This window comes from Miniopterus schreibersii, assembly GCF_964146895.1.
Source record: "Miniopterus schreibersii genome assembly, chromosome: 20".
Lineage (NCBI taxonomy): Eukaryota > Metazoa > Chordata > Mammalia > Chiroptera > Miniopteridae > Miniopterus > Miniopterus schreibersii.
Genome location: NC_138122.1, coordinates 10,107,865 through 10,125,879, shown reverse-complemented (window position 1 = coordinate 10,125,879; position 18,015 = coordinate 10,107,865).

The following is an 18,015-nucleotide window of genomic DNA, read 5'->3' as shown; positions in this document are numbered from 1 at the left end:
CCGACTCAGGGAACGTGCATTCCACCAGCAGGGGGGCCCAGTCTCAGAGGCTGGACATGGGGCTGGACCTGCAGGTGGCTGCAGAGTGGCCCTCGCTTCACAGATCATGGATATTCAGGGCCTAGTGGGGAAAGCAATGCTTCTGAAACTGTGCAAGCTGCAGTTGCAAGGTGATCAAAGCATGCGGGGCACATGCCAGGACGTGAACACTTGCAGGCTGGCTGTCTTCAGGGCACTGCTTTGGGCCAGAAACTCAGGGGCGACATGAACGATATTTCGATAGGATTTGTATGAGACTCACTGATAACCGTGCCAGTCCGTTGCGGGAGTGAGCTCCCCGCAGTGCCTAAGGAGAGGTGCAAAGACAAACCACTCTGATCAAAGCCCGGTTCCTTTGTCACAGGCCTTCTCTCCGCAATGCACCCAAAGGCGTTTTGTTAAATAGCAGCAGCTCCTGAAAGGAAAATGTGTTAATAGGATACAGTTTGCGTGTCATCAGCTCATTCCCAGAATGGGTTTCGCATCAAGACAGACATCAGGACGGAGAGGGAGATGAATTCACTCGCATGCCGGCGCTTGATGGGGAAAAGGCGAGAATCCAATGTTTCAGTGGCCCGGATACCAAGACTCTTGAAGTGAACGTTTTTAGCTCCATTTAGCGCTTTCAAACTAATGGGGTTATAAAATCATTCTGCAAGAATGACACCATTAGTGGATACAGTTCTGTTCTGCCTTCAAGCCTGAAAGGCCCTCAATTAGCAAATATTTACTGAGTGTCTACTGGACGCCAACACTGAGGCGTGGAAGGGGCTGGGACATTTATGTGAAGCGGGTTCCTCGGTGGTCCTTAGGAACAACAGTGGCGACCGCTTGGGACAGGTCTGTTATTTCAGATCATTATCTAATTTCACCCAAGGTAGACAGTGGTATTCCTCATTTTACAAGTGAGAAAACCGAGACGGGGGAGTACAAGAACTTGGCTGAGGTTGTACAACAGAGGGCTGAGCTGGCTTTCCCTTCTGTATGTATTTTCACTATATGCCATGGTGCCTTGAGAGAGAAGGTACCGCACATAGAACAGGTGCCAAAGGATTCAAACCAGCGCGTGGTAAGGGTAAAAACAATGAGGGTCACGCTAGCCTTTCAGTTGGGAGTCAGCCCATTTAACAGATGCAGAAACCGAGACGGACAAATGTGCTCACTGACCCACGAGGGTTTATAATTGAAAGGAGAGGCCTCGGGGGCCTTCCTGCCCAGCGCTGCCCGATGCACATTCACCCTGGGCACCACTTCACTTGCCCTGCAGGATGAGCTCTCTGCTCTCTGTGTCTGTGTCCCACACAGATGGCATCTAGAGTATTTAGTGTGACTTCCCTCAGCTACAGCTTGGAGGAGGCCAATGTCATCACTCATGCTAGGTGGCCTACCTCCTGCCAGGGTTTCTCGAGGTGCTGGAAGCAAAGCAGCTAAACGTTGCCAGAGAAAGATGGTCTGCATCATGCTAAAGCGGACGGGAACCCTTAGAGATGGGGAGCAGACTGCTGGGGATTGATGGGTGCCGGCCGCCTGCGCAGAGAGGAGAGCCGGCCTCCTATTGCTCTCGCCTCCCTGCTCCTGGGCTGGCCAGCTGGGCTGTTTGGGGGGCACTGAAGGAGGGTGTCGGGGTTCATTCAACGAGAGGCATGGCTCTGAGATGGAACAGTTCCGTCCAGAAGGGTCAGGAGAGGCAGGTCCAGGGGCTGTGGTGGAGACATACTGCTGTCCAATGAATTTCTCACTGAGCACCCTGCTCCCATTCCCTTGGAGAAAGAGAAGGGGGAAGAAGAAAAAAAAAAAAGCTTAATACCAGGCAAAGAGAGTTAATCTGCGTCCAGAGCATTTTGAAATAATAAAATCAGAGCAGGCTCACTGGATACCATCCATTTCCATTTCACGCTCTCAGAGCCCAAGACAGGCCGATGAATTTGGCTGGCAGAGGTCTTTCTTTCTTTGGCCAGCTATCCAACTTTGTTTTTCATTTTGGAATATTGGGAAGGAGTCTAAAAGCTTGGAAAATAGCCCTTAGGAAAATAGTACCAGAAATCTGCATCCTTGCTCGGGCCTTGGGCGAAGCAGTTCAGGAAGCCTCAGTGCCCCCTCTTCCTCCCGTCTTTATTCTACTCGTCCAGGTGGGCGGGCAGGGCACATGCCCAAGGGCACTGCCACACAGAGCTCCCCGCTCTGATCATCCCAGTGAGTCAGGATGGACAGACCGTCCGGGGAAGCACAGTGCGTGTAAGCCGCTCAAGCCATCGCAGGCACAGCTTGCCCTGGTCACCAGGCCGGCTGTCTGGAGTCTGCCACATCTTGACTCAGGCCAGTTTGCTGATCTTCTGGGACCGAGGGACAAGACGGGTCAGTGATGACCTGGTTGCTTCTCAGGATCCAGCCCACTTTGGTTCCAAGGAGAAATGGAATAAAAAGGGAGAAAAAATGACATCCAAATCCTCCTTAATCAAGGCATTTGAAAGGACCTGACATGCAGTCATCGCGCTCCAAATTTATTACTACAACAGAGCGTGGGTAATGCTAATGGAATAGCAATCGTGGGAACACAGTGCACTATTTATGGAAATGAAGCTCCTCTGCAAGCCACAAGGAGACTGCAGTGGGCCCGAGGCTGGGGAGGGGCTGCTGTGCTTGAGGGTTTGCTGTTGTCCCATAGTCATCAGCAGGCCCAGAGCAAAGAGCACTAACAGCGGTGTTGGGAGAAGGACCCTCTTCCAGACTTCCAGTGACTGCGATGGGCCAAGATTTACACATTTTGTTTTATTTGATACTCAATAATTTCACCATCCCAATTTTGCACATGACACAATTCATGCTTCCAGGTGCTAAATATTTTTACCCAAAGCCACAGAACTTGCAGCTAGACAGAAATTTGAGTTCTGGCCTGTCCATGTTCAAACCTTATCCATTTATCTTTATAAGTAAAGATTATACAACTTCAGTTCAAGACGTTGGGGTCTCCTTTCAATAACTGAATGTAAGATTTCTTGTGAAATCCTCCTTTCTCCTGCTTGTGTGCTGTCGACTGGGGATGGGAATCCTGTCCCCTGTACACGCTTGGTTTCTTTCTACATGAATGACGTGGTTAATTAGTTAATTAATTAAACAAGTAAACACATGTTTATTGAGTACCTACTATTTGCCAAGCAACGTGCTACACGCTGGCATTATCATGTAAAAGATGACAAATAAATTTCTATTCTAGTAAAAGGAATAACAGATTTTTAAAGGGCATTAAGAATGTAGAATCAAAATAGGTAATTAGAGCTTATGAGTAGTACCACTTGAATAAAAATAAAACAGGGCACTGCTCTGAAGAGTGGAAATAGAAACAGGGAGAACATCTTTAAATTTATCTGCCTGTGCAACCAAGTTAAGGCTCCAGGATAAGAAGCAGCCCCGCAGTCGCAGTGCATGGGACAAGAGACGCCAAGCAGAAGGCACAATGCGTGCAAAGGCCCTGAGGTGGGAAGGAGCTTGTCACGTTTATGCTGTGAAAGAAGCTGGGAAGAGCAAGACAGAGGAAAGGTGGGCACTCCACGGGCAGAAGGCAGAGATCAGGCCCAGCTTGTTCGCTGAGCTATGGGGTCTGGAGTGATTTGTGCTACGTGCAATAGGAAGCAATTAAAGGATTTCCAATGAGAACCTGATATGAGCTGATTTAGTGTCTATAATTATGTTTTTAATAGAAAAACATGTCTGTGGTCCAAAATTTTAAAAATTAAAAGTTTTGGTAAAGATACCTCCTTGTAATTCAGTTCCCCTACCAGGTTGTATGTTCTTCTGAATATATTCTATACATAGTCAAGACATACATATATATATGTATTTATAAAATATACTATATATAAAAATTAGCACACATAGATACCATTCTGTAGCTTGCCCTTTTTTCTCACTTTATGCTATATCTTGGAGATGGACATATACTGAGACCAAAAAAATGTCTTTTTTTTTTTTTTTTTTTTTAACAGCTGTGGACTAATCAGCATAACAGAGGCTTCAGAACAGACTTCGGACCACCCAGCCTGCTGAGTCTAAGTCCTGTCTGTGTGACCTTGGGCCACTTACTTAACATCTCAGCATCTAGAAAGTTGATATGGTGAGAGCACCCACCTCATGGGACTGGCACCAGGACTGAAAGGGTTAGTATATATAAAGTGTCTAGAACAGTACGTGGTAAGTGTGGTATAATGCCCCTGTGGTCATGGACATACCAGCCCTTCATTGATGGTCATTGGGGTCATTGCCAATGGTTGCTCTTATAAATGTGACAATAACTATTTTTCTATGTATGCTATTTCACTCAGGTTTATTTCTGTCTAATAAATATGTAGGAATAAAATTGTTGGGTTAAGGAGAGGTATCTTTGTAATTTTGATAGATATGTCAAATTATTCTTTACAGAATATTTTCAGCTTACAAGTTCACCTACAATGTATATCATCAAACTTTTGGATATTTGCCAACCAGATAGGTAAATAATACAGGTATTGGCATTAATTTATAATCTATTTTCTTTAATTTGATTGAGTCTGAGCATACTTTTTTATATTGAGTTATTTCATTTCTTTTTTGTAAACCTGCTCAAGTTCTTTGCCATTTGCTTTCATGTTGTTGATCTTTCCTTGTGCAACTGTACTCGTGTGGTGGGTTCTAGAGAAAATGGTTAGAATCGTGGTTTTGCCTCTTAGTAGCTCTGTGATTCTGGGCAGACTAATTAATGACTCCATGCCTCAGTTTCTCTGGCTAACATAGTGTCTATGCTTTATGATTGTTGTAGGGTTGAAGTGAATTATGAGAAACTAAATCTACAAATGGTTGATGACCAGACAATATATAAAAACAGAACTGCCCACAGTCGGCAGTGACCAGTCCAGGAAACCAAACCACAGCCCCGTACCTATCAGCCCTAAATGGTGAAGACTCAGTCAATCACTACAGGATTCCTCGGTCTTGCCCTGTTTCCAGCCCACTCCTCTCCCCGCATCCGAGTCTCTGCCAAGTACAGAGATGGTGACTGACTCCCCTGCCATAGCAAGCTTGGAAAAAATTGCTTTCTGCCATTTCAGTGGCCTTCATTTATTTCCACAACTAGCCTATGTGAGATGTTTCTAAGAGAGTTCGGTATGTAACTCCCTTAGTGTAGTAAATGTTCAATACCCAGTTGTTGTCCTCTGTCTGTGATGATGTGATGCTGAGCAACTGCCCCCCGGTTTGTCTCTCTTCCTAGAATGCAGGCTTCATGACAGAAGATGCTGCTGCTAATGCATTTCTGACCTTCCAGATCGAGAGCCTAAAGAGAGCCCTCCGCCGAGTGCGAGCATGTGGATTAACTGCGGATGGGATGGTGCCGGAGCCTGGGAGTTCAGGGGGCGGCGGTTACACTGTGGTTTAAAGCTGTCTGTCCCTTTGTGAGCCACGGGGAGAATTAGAGTCGGGGCCAGTGGCTCCATTTACAATCAAATAGGGACAAGATATAAATGAAAAAAGTCACAAGGTAGAAAGGCATTGTGAATCCAGATGTGTGACCTCTGGGCTCTGGCAAATATAAAAACTGTCTTCAGTTTTCTCCCAAGAAATGTGAAGATAATACTAACTGCACAGAGGTGTTGTCAGGAGGAGATGAGACCACTGAGCAAAAAGAGCTCCTAATGGGGTAGTGGGCCATGGCCCCTGTTCGGTAAGTATTTGTTAATTCATCTGCACTTATATGATACTTCATTAAACACACACACACACACACACACACATACTCAATAACTACAATAAGGTAGGCAAGGCCAGGATTGTCCTTCCCATTTAATAGATTCGAAAACCAAGGCTCTAAGCCATAAAGGGAGTTACTTAAAGGCATAAGGCTAATGGTAGCAGATGGAGTCAAATGTCAAGCTCAGTCTTTTGATTTCAAATTCTATGCTTGGCCTACTACGGGATGCAGCCTCACAGCTTCTCTTTGCATACTTGCACCTCTTTGAGAAGGTAAAAGACGTGAAAGTTTTCTGGATTCCCAAGATCCCCCTGGAGACAATCTAAAGGCCAATGTGCCCAAAGGTATGTGCCTGTGCGTCTCTAATGTCCCTTCCAAGGGTCAGGGTCAGTCAAGCAGGGAGAGGTCTGCAGAGCCCATCTGTGCCCACCACTCTTTGCTCCCTGCTCGTTTAATTCATTTTGGCTCATTGTTCCTGTCCCCCTCAGGCCCTTGGCCATGGCAAGAAACAGCAGCTGTGGCCATCTAGTTCATGTCACTAATTAAATGGGATTTATGTTTCAAATTTGGAAATGGATACCTCCTTGCCAGGGCACAGCAGCTACTGAAACCAAGCAATTGAGCTCATTGAGCTTCAAAAGAAACCTGGATGTGTATAATCGCACATCCCTCACTGCATTCCAATCAGCATTTATTGATCATGTGCTAGGTGCCAGAGATATAGAGACTTGCCACGTCACCCCCCATAAATGTTTCTTGAGCACCACAAAGTGTAAGGCCATGTGCTGTGCATGGAAAATGTAAGGAGAGATGGCTGAGGAATTCAGAATACAGAGAAAATGGTATCCCGGCCAGAAGTGAGCCCATTGCCATGTGAGCCCACCGCAGGGCCAGGAAGACCAGGGGAAGCCAGCGTTCAGGGGAAATGCCCAGACCCTCACCCTTCATCCACTTGTTAAGAACTTTAATAGAGCCCGGCTGGTGTGGCTCAGCGGCTGAGCGTCGACCTAGGATCCAGGAGATCTTGATTCTATTCCCGGTCAGGGCACATGCCCGGGTTGCGGGCTCGATCCCCAGTCGGGGGCGTGCAGGAGGCAGCCGATCAATGACTCTCATCATTGATGTTTCTATCCCTCTCTGTCCCTCTCCCTTCCTTCCTCTGAAATCAATAAAGACATATTAAAAAGAAAGAACTTTAATAGAAACGCAGCCTATGTCATTTTAATGGACCCCCAAATTGTCCTGTTTTCACTTGCCTTTGAACCCCGCTGGGCTGCAGAGACCTCAGAGACTGGAATCCTGCACCCTGCTCTCTCAGCACCACATCCCTCACTTATGCTGGACCCCAGGCTATTTTTTGGTTATTTCCCAGTTATTCTCCCTGTAGCTTATCGGAACCACCCATCTTAGCCCTTGATCATATGTCACCATGTGTCTCCTCATTTAAACGCTAACTGGTGAAGACAGGCCCACTTCTTTGGGGTGTCCGCACTCTGCGACGAGGCTCATTGTGTCCACTTGACCTGTGGGGTGAGCGGTGATCGAGGGGCTTGGGAATCGCCTCCTCTCCTCCCATCCTCAGTGGGCGTAGTGCTGCTCCCTGCTGCCTGCTTTTGTGAATATCTTCGGGGCTTTAAATAGCATCCTGTGGGAGTGAACCCTTTACAGGGGAGTTGAAAGCTCTTGACTCAGCAGGACTCAGTGAGCTTCAAAGCCTGGGTGGGCTCAGCAGGGGGCGTCCTTTTAGTTCTGCTCTGGTCAGAATTAACCACAATGTCCTTTCACTAAGTGGCCCTTAAAAGCATCATTTTGGAAAGGAGGGGGGAATATAAAGAAGAAATAAGTCTAAAATTTTCTTCAGAGGCTACATAATTCTGATATTACAGAGCACTTTTCTAAAACGATGGGACTCAAGGACAAGGAAAGGGGGTAGGCTAAGTAATTGTCATTAGTCAGGGTTCTCCGGAGCACAGAGCCACCCAATGTAATTATTTATTTATATAAGTAAGGACTGCAGCTATTACGTAGGTTTACTGAGTGGATTCAATGAGATGGGCCATAGAAAGACCCCAAGAATGGGCCTGACACAATCACCTTTAATTAATGTTAGTTGCTCATGTCATCACCATCATCATCGTCGCTGTCATCACCTCCTTTCATTTCATGAATATTTGTTTAGGCTTCATTATGTGTTAGTCACTGCGTTTGATTCCATCAGGAATGTGGCTCCTACCCTCAGGGAAGCTCAGATCTAAAAGGGAAGCCAAGACACATCCGAAATGACATTAATATGAGATAGAAAATGAGGGTGCAGCAAGAAACAGGCGTGAAGAGCACGGAGAGACCAGAGTAGGAAGAGACGAAGGGCAGCTGGTAAGAGGTGGGCTTTTCAGGGAGAGTTTGGTGGGGAAGGAGTGTTTGGTCTTTGTCTTGTTGGAGAGACAGAGTTTGAAGTAGCAACAGAAAAAAAATCATTCCTGGGGGGAGAAAATACATGATTCAAGAGATGGGAACTTACCACAAACTGAAGGAAAACCCAAGCATTCCATCTGGATCGAGGATAGGGTGTCTGAGGAGGAATACGTAGTGAGACAGAACGGAGAGGCAGATCGGGAACACACCCTGGAAGGACCATAAGAGTCTTTAACAGTCAAACTGTCATCAAAGACCCTCAGCGTTTTATGCAGGGACTGAGTGCTCGGAGCCCAAGGATGCCCGGGGTCGTCCACTCTCCTCTCTGGCTTCTGGGGAGAGCCATCCCTAAGGCCCTCAATGTGAGGTCAGGGCTGTCCCCTTGCTAAAGGTCTGCGGGGGGGAAAAGCCACGTGGCTCTCGGTCACTTACTTGACTTCTCAGGGACCGCTGGAGGGTCATCATCCAGCCTTCTTCGCTGGAAGAGTCATACGCCAGTGTGGCCTCCAAAAACCTTGCTTCTCTGTTCTCTTCCCCTCTTGCTTGCTTTTATTTATTTTTTAAAATGTGTTTTTATTGATTTCAGAGAGAGGAAGAGAGAGGGAGAGGGAGATAGAAACATTAATGGTGAGAGAGTCATTGATCGGCGGCCTCCTGCACGCCCCCAACTGGGGATCGACCGAGGCCACAACCCGGGCCTGTGCCCTGACCGGGAATCGAACCGAGATCCCCTGGATCCCAGGTCGATGCTCACCGCAGAGCCACGCAGGCCGGGCTGCAGGCTATACTTTTTCATTAACTTTACCCAGGGCAGTAATTATGTTTGATTTTTTTAATCATTATTATATCTAGTACCCAGAGTGTGTCTGTCTAATAATAATTGAATAGATGGATCCTGGTCCAGCCCAGCCTCCGTAGCAGCAGACGGCAGTGTGGTGCAATGGTTAGCACGTTGCCCTTGGGACAGTGGTTATTGGTTCAAAACCCCAATTTTACTACTCCTTACCATGTGCATTTGAGCTATATTTAACCTCTCAGAGCCCCATGAAATAAAAGTACCTCAACCTTTTGTATCTACCACCCAGAATTTTAGTCTTGAGGGTCTAACGATGTAATTCCATTCAAGAACTATTTTCCAAGCTTTTGATCTAAACAGGATCAGATCCCATCATGGGCAATGATTACAAGTGGTTGAACCTGTGAAGAAAACTATTTTTATACAAATAAAAGTCAAGGGGCTGTTATACACAAGGCACCTTCAGTTTAATATCAAGAAACACTCACCTCCAATACCTGACTGAGTCTCCGACTGGATTTTTCTTTTTTTTTGTTGCTCCTGGTTGAAAAATCGAGCACATTCTTTTTCTCATGACATTTCATCTAAATCAAGTTGTCAGGAAGGTGTAATTTTTTCTAGGTGTGCGTATGAAAATAGATAGGCTGCTTTTTCCTTGGGGTCATTAGCACTTCCCTATTTTCTGGATCCCTGGTTTGCTGAAAGCAACAATGGATGGCATTCACAACCAGAATGGCTGGCTGGACATGCTCCCTGGACTATTGCAGTTTTGTCCCTTAGATTCCCTTACTGTGCTTATAACTTTATCCAGGCACACAGCACAATTTTCCTCCTGAACGTGCCTGCATGATTGTTTTCAAGGTTGAGACATATCCAAAGTCAGTGCTAAACACAAAGTCAGAAATTATATACAATATAGGTCAAAATTTCAAAATTAGAAGATAACTTGGTAATAATTTAATTTAACTCTCTCATTGTATGAATTAGGAAACTCAGATCTACCCATCCATTCATCAATGTATTTATTTATTCAATATTTAAACCTATTTTAATGAGCTCCTACTATAAGGCAAGCACAGGGGAAAAAATCTTGCATAAATTGGGGGGCTCAATTCTCAGAAATCTTGATAATATTTGATTTTCCTTATAACAAAAACAACAATAACAACTATTTATTGAGTGGTCCGTGTCTCAGAAGAGTGCTTTTTCATGTGCTCTTTGATTTGATTTTTATAAATATATGAAATTGGTACTATTATTATTTGTTTTACAAATGAAATGGAGAGAGATTGCTCAACATGCCAAAGATCACATAATTATTAAAAGAGTTAGCATTGCAACCCAGGACTATCTCCAAAACAACATTTTCTACATTACACATTGAAGTCCAATGGTTCAGAAAAGTGGCTGATTGCCCACAAAAGCACAAAACAGCTTACAAGAGTTGGTGTCATCTGAATCAAATTGCTTTGTGTATAAATGTGAATATGTATGTTTATGCTTGTAGTTTCCTTAAACATTATAATTGTCAATCAGTTGAGAATTTGGCACTTGCTACTCATGTTAAGAAAGTCAATAATCTGGCCTGGCGGGTGTGGCTCACTCAGTTGGTTGGGTGTGGTCCTGTGCACTGAAAGGTTGCTGGTCTGATTCCTGGTCAGGGCACATGCCCAGACTGTAGACTCAGTCCCCAGTAGGAGGTGTGCAAGAGGTAGCTGATCGATGTTTCTCACATCAATGTTTCTCTCTCTCTCCCTCTCCCTTCCTCTCTTTCTAAAAATCAATGAAAAATATTTTAAAAAGAAAGTCAGTAATCTTACTTTTCCTCTATATAACCAGTTAAAGTATTCAAAGTGCTCTTTTGAGTGTGAGAGGAGCGAGGAGTAAAGTTTGAAACATAGTGAGGCAATAATCCAATTTCTAAATATTTCCATAGAGAAATCATGCAGGAGTAAAACATTCTTTGAGGACTGATAGAGGGCACATGGGGTGCTGTCCTTGAAAAATGGTTACCCTGAAAATTGCTGCCCCCTCCATATCTGGGCAATCACAAGGCAAATCATTAATCTATCAATTCACAATCACCTAAGAAAGCATATTTTATCAGAAAATAAATCATCCAGAGCACTGGTTCTCAAACTTGAATGTGCATATGGATCATCCAGATTTTGTTAAATGCAGGTTTTTATTCGGGAGGTTTGAGCTGGGCCTTGCAACTTTGCATTTCTAAGGAGCTGCCAGTTGTTGCTGATGCTGTTTTGTCCATGGACCACACTGGGACAAATGAGTCTTTGAGACCAAGATGCTTTCCTGCTCTGACTCTTACTTGAAGTAGACAGCAGTCCTTCTTAATCTCTATAAGGCTTTCTTAAATTGTGTAAATGATTTTTTAAACTATGGTCTTAAAATGTATGATGGTGATTTTCAGTTGGATGAATGATTCTTTCTAAGACCACATCATAAAGGTAGTTGTTGTCAACTTGTAAGCAGACCAGAGGTGAATTTCAAATGGCATTTCAGAAAGGCCCTAGATGACATATTATTGTAGGTCCCAAGTACAGAGTGGGGAAAATGTAAAATAACCCAAACAAATACCTCATCGCAAAGAAAAAGAAAATTCAAAACGACCTTGACAAGACATTCAGATGACCTTGACAAGTTATTCAAATCTAAATATGAGATGTGTTCAGACTGGGTAATGTCAGAGAAAAGATCTAAAGGACACACCGAATCTCAACCTGCAGGTGAATCATCAGTGAGATGCTGCAGTGGGATGGAAATCAGCGTACTAAGATATTGTAAAAGCTTAAAGCCATCTTTCCACAAGAGCTTTCCTTATGTTATTAGGATTTTACATATTACATTTCAAAGAAGACACAGGAAAATTGGAGGAGATTTAAAAAGTAGTAACCTCATATATCTTTGCATCAGAGGGATTCTCTCCATCCCTGGAGAGTCCTTGACTCTACCTTCTTTCTTCAGATGGTTTATACCCTCCTCTTGTCATTTACAACACTACATAAAACTGAGCTGCAGAAAAACACCCTCCAACAGCAGCCGCGGTTAGTTAGGTTTGTTGGCTCATCTCTAAAGTACACACATCTGAAACTTACATTTTATAAATTAGTAAGTTTCCTACTATGATGTTGCAAAGAGTTTAAGACGTCATATGTTGAGTCTATTGAAAAATAGCATTCCTATTTGTAAAATTTCCTCATTACGAGAGAAATTTACAAAATTGGCTATTGTCTCCAATAGGAGAATCCTGGGAGCATATAAATCCCTTTCTGTCAACTAATTGACACCTGATATTCATTTAGGATATTGGAGCAGAAATACATCAGTGAATAGAGGTCCATTGGACATCATGGAATTTGTGTGGAGAGCCAAAACTGATAAAAGACTTTGGGTCCCTTCTAGTGCTTCTTGTTTTCAATTTGTCTTGGTTTGGATTGGAGTTGTTGGGATGTTCCATCTGAGCAGTGAATGGCCTCGTAGGTAAGAGCTTAATGGTTGAGTTGACATGACTTGACTGTAGGAAACTCCCACATAGCCGGAGGTTCCCTGGGGTTCTGTACTTGACTAGAAATTCCCTCCATGGAAAAAATTAGCTGGGGAGCAGGTGAACCAGTCATCCAAGAAGCATATTCATTTGCTAAAGAAAATCTATCCATCCATTCATCCATCCATCTGCCAGTCCACCTATCCATTCATTTTCATCAGTCACCTGAAGAAAAAAATGTCTTCTGGATTTTTGTTCTACAGCAGGAAAAATAAATGTTTCCATCTACATAAGTTTAACACCTCACTTTCTCCCTTCCCACTCAGCCAAGAAGGAAGGAGCATGATTCTTTCCTAGAAGGAAACACAAGCACCATGGATAGATCTACCCATGGGCGCCACATCACTGCTATATTAGGCTCAGAAGTAGGTCTAGAAAACCAGCTGGATCAGAGTTCCAAGTGTTTTCAGTTCCTGAAATACTGGATATGGGGAGAGAGTGGATGACTAGACAAATTCACGCTTTTAGTTCATCTTCAGCAAGTCGGCTACTCTGCTTGCACGTTTCTTTCCCAGTGTAGTTTTCTCAAAATCCATGGGAACCTCCCTATTCTTTTCTTCATTTTATTATAAGGATGTTGAGGTCCAGAGAAGCTATAAATTGCCCAAGATCATATAATAATTGAACTTAGATACTCATATGGTCTCATTTATTTCTTCCTTCCTCCCTCCATCCCTGTCTCCCTTCCTTCCTTCCAAGTACTAATTGAGTTCTGTTATATGACAGACTGTCTTAATTGCTTGAGTGAAAATATAAGTAAGACATGTACCTTGCCCTTTGGAAACTTAGAGTCTAGTGCTAGAGAGGAGCATCATTGTACTATCTCGGGTGTTACTGTAGAAGTGTGTGGATATTACACTGGGAGTTCAGAGGAGGGGGTAGCTAATTGTTTCATCTGTGCTAAGGGGAATCAGGAAGCATTTTAGAGAAAGACTGACGTTTTCGTTGAATCTTTAAAGGTGAGTTACTATTTATAGAATAAAGGTAAACAAGCAAGTGGGGTTAAGAGGAAAGTTGGGGGCAGGAAACTAAATGCTAGAAAAGGCTTGAAGTACAGTTTATTATAGAAATTGTTGGTGATTTTACATTGTTAGAGGTTAGGAGGGGGAGGTAGGCCAAGTTCAGCCAAGGGGGAGTCTTGGAGGTTCTGTTGTGTATTTTAGATTTCAGGGCAGTGTTTCTAAAACTTGAATAATGGATATTCCACTTTTAAAAGAAAAAAATTCCCATTATTCTGATTATTCTTCATTGTGTTGTGAAAATTTCCTGAAACCCAGAGACTAAAGAAAGAGGCTGACAATTCCAGAATTACTCAATGGTGATCATTTGAAAGCTTTCCATCTAAGATCAGGAACAAGACAGTGTTGTCCACTGTTATTTACCTTAATACTGGAAGTCCTAGCCTAAGCAATCAGGCAAGAGAAAGAAATAAAAGGCATCCAAATTGGAAACGAAGAAGAAAAATTGTCACTTTTGGCAGGTGACATAATTCTTTATACAGGGAACCCTAAAGGCTCCACAGAAAAACTATTAGAAACAATAAACAAATACAGTAAAGTTACAGGATATAAAATCAATGTACAAAATCCTTTGCATTCCTACATATTATCAGTGAAATTTCAGAGAAAGAAATGAAAAATAAAACAATTCCTTTTACAACTGCAAACAAAAATAATAATAAAACATCTAGGAATAAACTTAACAAAGAATGTGAAAGACCTATACACTGAAAAGTATAAGACATTAATACAAGAAATTGTAGAAGACACAAAGAAATGGAAATATATTCCATGTTCATGGAGTGGAAGAGTTGACATCGTTAAAATGGCCATATTACCTATAGCAATTTATAGATTTCATGCACTTCCCCATTAAAATCCCAATGGAATTTTTTAAAGAATTAAAACAAAAAGCTTATCAGATTTGTATAGAATCATGAAAATCCCAGAATAGCTAAGGCAATCCTGATAAAAAATAACAAAGCGGAAGTTATCACACTCCCTGACTTCAAGTTATACCACAAAGTTACAATAATCAAAACAACATGGTACAGCCAGAAAAACAGACATACAGAGCAATGGAACAGAATGGAGAGCCCAGAAATAAACCCACATGTTTATGGGCAAAATATATTTAACAAAGGAGCCAAAACATACAATGTCTTCCATAGTGACTGTACCCGTTTACATTCCCTCCAGCAGTGGATGAGGGTTCCCTTTTCTCCACAGCCTCTCCAATACTTACGGTTACTTGTCTTGTTGATAACAGCCATTCGAACAGGCGTGAGGCGGTCTCTAGTGTAGCTTTGATTTGCATTTTCCTAATAGCTAATGAAGTTAAGCATCTTTTCACATAGGTTTTAAAAAAATAAGGGTAGAGTTACCATATGACTCAGCGACCCCTCTTTTGTGTACCTACCTGAAAATTTTGAAAATTTATTTGTAAAGATATATGCGCCCCTATGTTCATGGCAGCATTATGGATGGTGGCCTAGACATGGAAACAACTGACGTATCTTTCGATAGATGGTTGAATAAAGAAGATGTGGTACATATATACAACGGAATACTACTCAGGAAAGGTGAAACGCTGTCATTTGTGACAACAGGAGCGGATCTTGAGAATATCACGCTAAGAAAAATAAATCAGATGGAAAATGTCAGGAACCATATTATTTTGCTCATATGTGGAAAATAAAACGGAAATTAACAAATAAACAAACAAGACTAACAAAAACTCACAGACGTAGACAACAATATGACGGTTCCCAGAGGGGGAAAGGGAGAGGGAGAGGCAGTAAAGGGCAGGGTCAATCAGATGTTGACAAGAGATTTGATTTTGGGTGGAAAACATAATGCAATATATGGGTGACGTATTATAGAATTGTATACTTGAAACTTATATAATTTTATTAACCAATGTCACCCCCAATAAATTTAATCAAAAAATAAAGTGTGAAATTCAAAATATACTGAAGTTAGTGTTACAACAGGAGTGACATTTTGAAAAATGCATTTAATCACAGCTAAGTAAACTCACACATTTATGTACTCATAAGTACTCATAAGTACTTTTGATGTTGTATGTATATTTAGTTCTAATATATGGGTTCTTAATACTTCTTTGGTGACTGAAGGAAACATTTTCATATAGAGAACAGAACTGTGAAATGTTTGCTCAGTATGTTCTTTATGATTTGTAGTTTAAAAGAGTTTCTAGAATCACTTTAAAAACAAATCATAGGATAAATAGTTGCATTTGACATTAACATTTACCTTTGCAAATTAAAAAAACAAGTCTATTAAGGGAATTCATGGACAGAAGCAGAATCTTGGGCTGCAGCAGGATGGTGGCTCTCCCCATCCAAGGGAATGGGGCTTATGATAAGTGGCCAAGTGGCATGTGGTAACACAGGTGTCCCCTAGCTGAGCGGCACATGCTGTTAAGTGCGCCATAATCTGAGGCAGTAAACTTAATGGGCCCACATATATATGCAAGAACATTCCCTTCCGGCGATATGGGCCCGCCCCTACCAGGTTGAACCGGTGGTCAGCTTGCTTCCTAAGATGGCATAGGTCACACTAAGAACCGGGAGACGTTTCACCTAACAATTCCCTCCTGCCCACTCTGATCTCTACACTTCTTTGCCTGACTGTGGGGCCCAGGAGGCTTCCTTCATAGGCCGCACCGGCCAGATTCCCTTCACCTCTGGCTTCTAAGTGACTAGGCCAAGGGGGAGGCTCTGAGGCGATCAGAGAGTGGTGGGCAGAGAAAGCAGATCAAGCCAAGTTGATTGTCAGTGTTGACTGAAATATCTTTATTATGATATAGCTTTAAATGTACAAACATAAGAAGGAATGCAGTTCTTACAGCTCTAGTAAGCTTAAAAAAATCAAAAGAAGTGTATAACCAAATACACATGGAACAAAAAGCCAATGGAATAAAAACTTACAACATAGTTGAATCGGTGCACCAGGCTGTTCGCCTGAACCGCGGTCTGTGTGGGCTGCTGTCTGCCACGTGCAGGCTCCGAGGTGTTTGTCACACTTCTGTCATCGAGCGCAGTGCGATGACTCAAGTCTCACACCCTCTCTCTCTGTTCGAGCTACTGGGAATCTTTATTCATACAGTGGACGCTGAGGTCATTTGACCTTCACTTTGAAAGAAAGTACAATTTATGTGTTCAGTCGGCCTCTGTTCTTTCCTCATTAACTTTCAGTATCAGAGAAGTACAACTTGTCACCGTTACAACTGTAAACACAAACTCAAGCACAAGCACTTTAATTGCTTGACAATATTCTCCGACGAGGTGAGCATTCTGATGACCCAGAATATGTTTGTGTTTGTTTTTATATTAGCAGAAACATAAGAGTCCATTAAACAATATCTCCAATATTAATGGTTGATGTCTGAAGAACTTCAGGTGTCAGGTACTGGGGTTCCAATGGGGAGTCACAGAGATCAGTAAACAGGTGCGACAAGGTCAGATATGCATGTGGCATGGAGGGGAGGAAGCAGTGGAATTAGGTAGAAAAACACCCAGGGCTCCTTCTAGGGCACCTCAGCTAGAATTTTAAAATGTGCTTGAGGGAAAACAGTAAGATTTCATTCCCTCTCCCTGCCACCCCACCCCTCGTTAATCGGGGCACCCCCTCACCTCCTTCCTGGGTCAGGGGGAATACTGCGGATTAGGGAAGGAGGAACTCGAGGACTGACAACTTGGCAATATTGCAGAATAAGTATGACTTTATCTCTTAAAAATGGGAAATTACAGACCAAAAGGCAATGAGAGAGGGAGAGAGAGAGGCGGCAGGAAAATCACTCCCAGGGATTAGCAAGCTGCACCTTTGAGGATCCCATTCTCTTACCTATAAATAGGGAGGCCGGTGTAATAGGGGATCTCTCAGGTGCAGCTGCAGCACCATCACCCAATCTCAGTTAAAAAAGTAAAAGATGATGGAGGTTTTGTGTGCGAGCAGGTGTGCCTATCAAGAGGTTCTCCCTACGTTAACCTTTGAATTGGCTCCCAAACAGATTGGAGGGACTCAGAAATCTCAGTCTCCTCGGCTGGCTGTGCTGCAGCTCCTCTCCCATGCCCACCTCTTCTTGGCTGCACAGCGAAAGCACTTTCCAAGGAGGTGAGGGATTCAGCTGGTAGAGGAGGTGACAATGCACTGGGTCCTGAAACAGCTCTGTACGTAGCCAAGTGTCCTCAGTATCCCCTTCCTGGGGTGGCCCAGGAGGAAGGGATGCTCTAGGGGAACCCCAGTGCTCTTAATTGCCCACTGTTGGGGTGACCGTGTTGCAAAGGGGAACTCATCAATCACCCTGCTTTCCATTTCTAGAAAGGAGAGAACATTGGATGACTCTCCCAACCACAGAAATGTGGGGGAAACCACTTGCAATCCTCTGTGCATTCCCGCCCTCCCCACAGGAGAGTAGCCAAGCCAAACATCTAGGGCTGGAGGTCTGTGTGCTCGTTTTTGC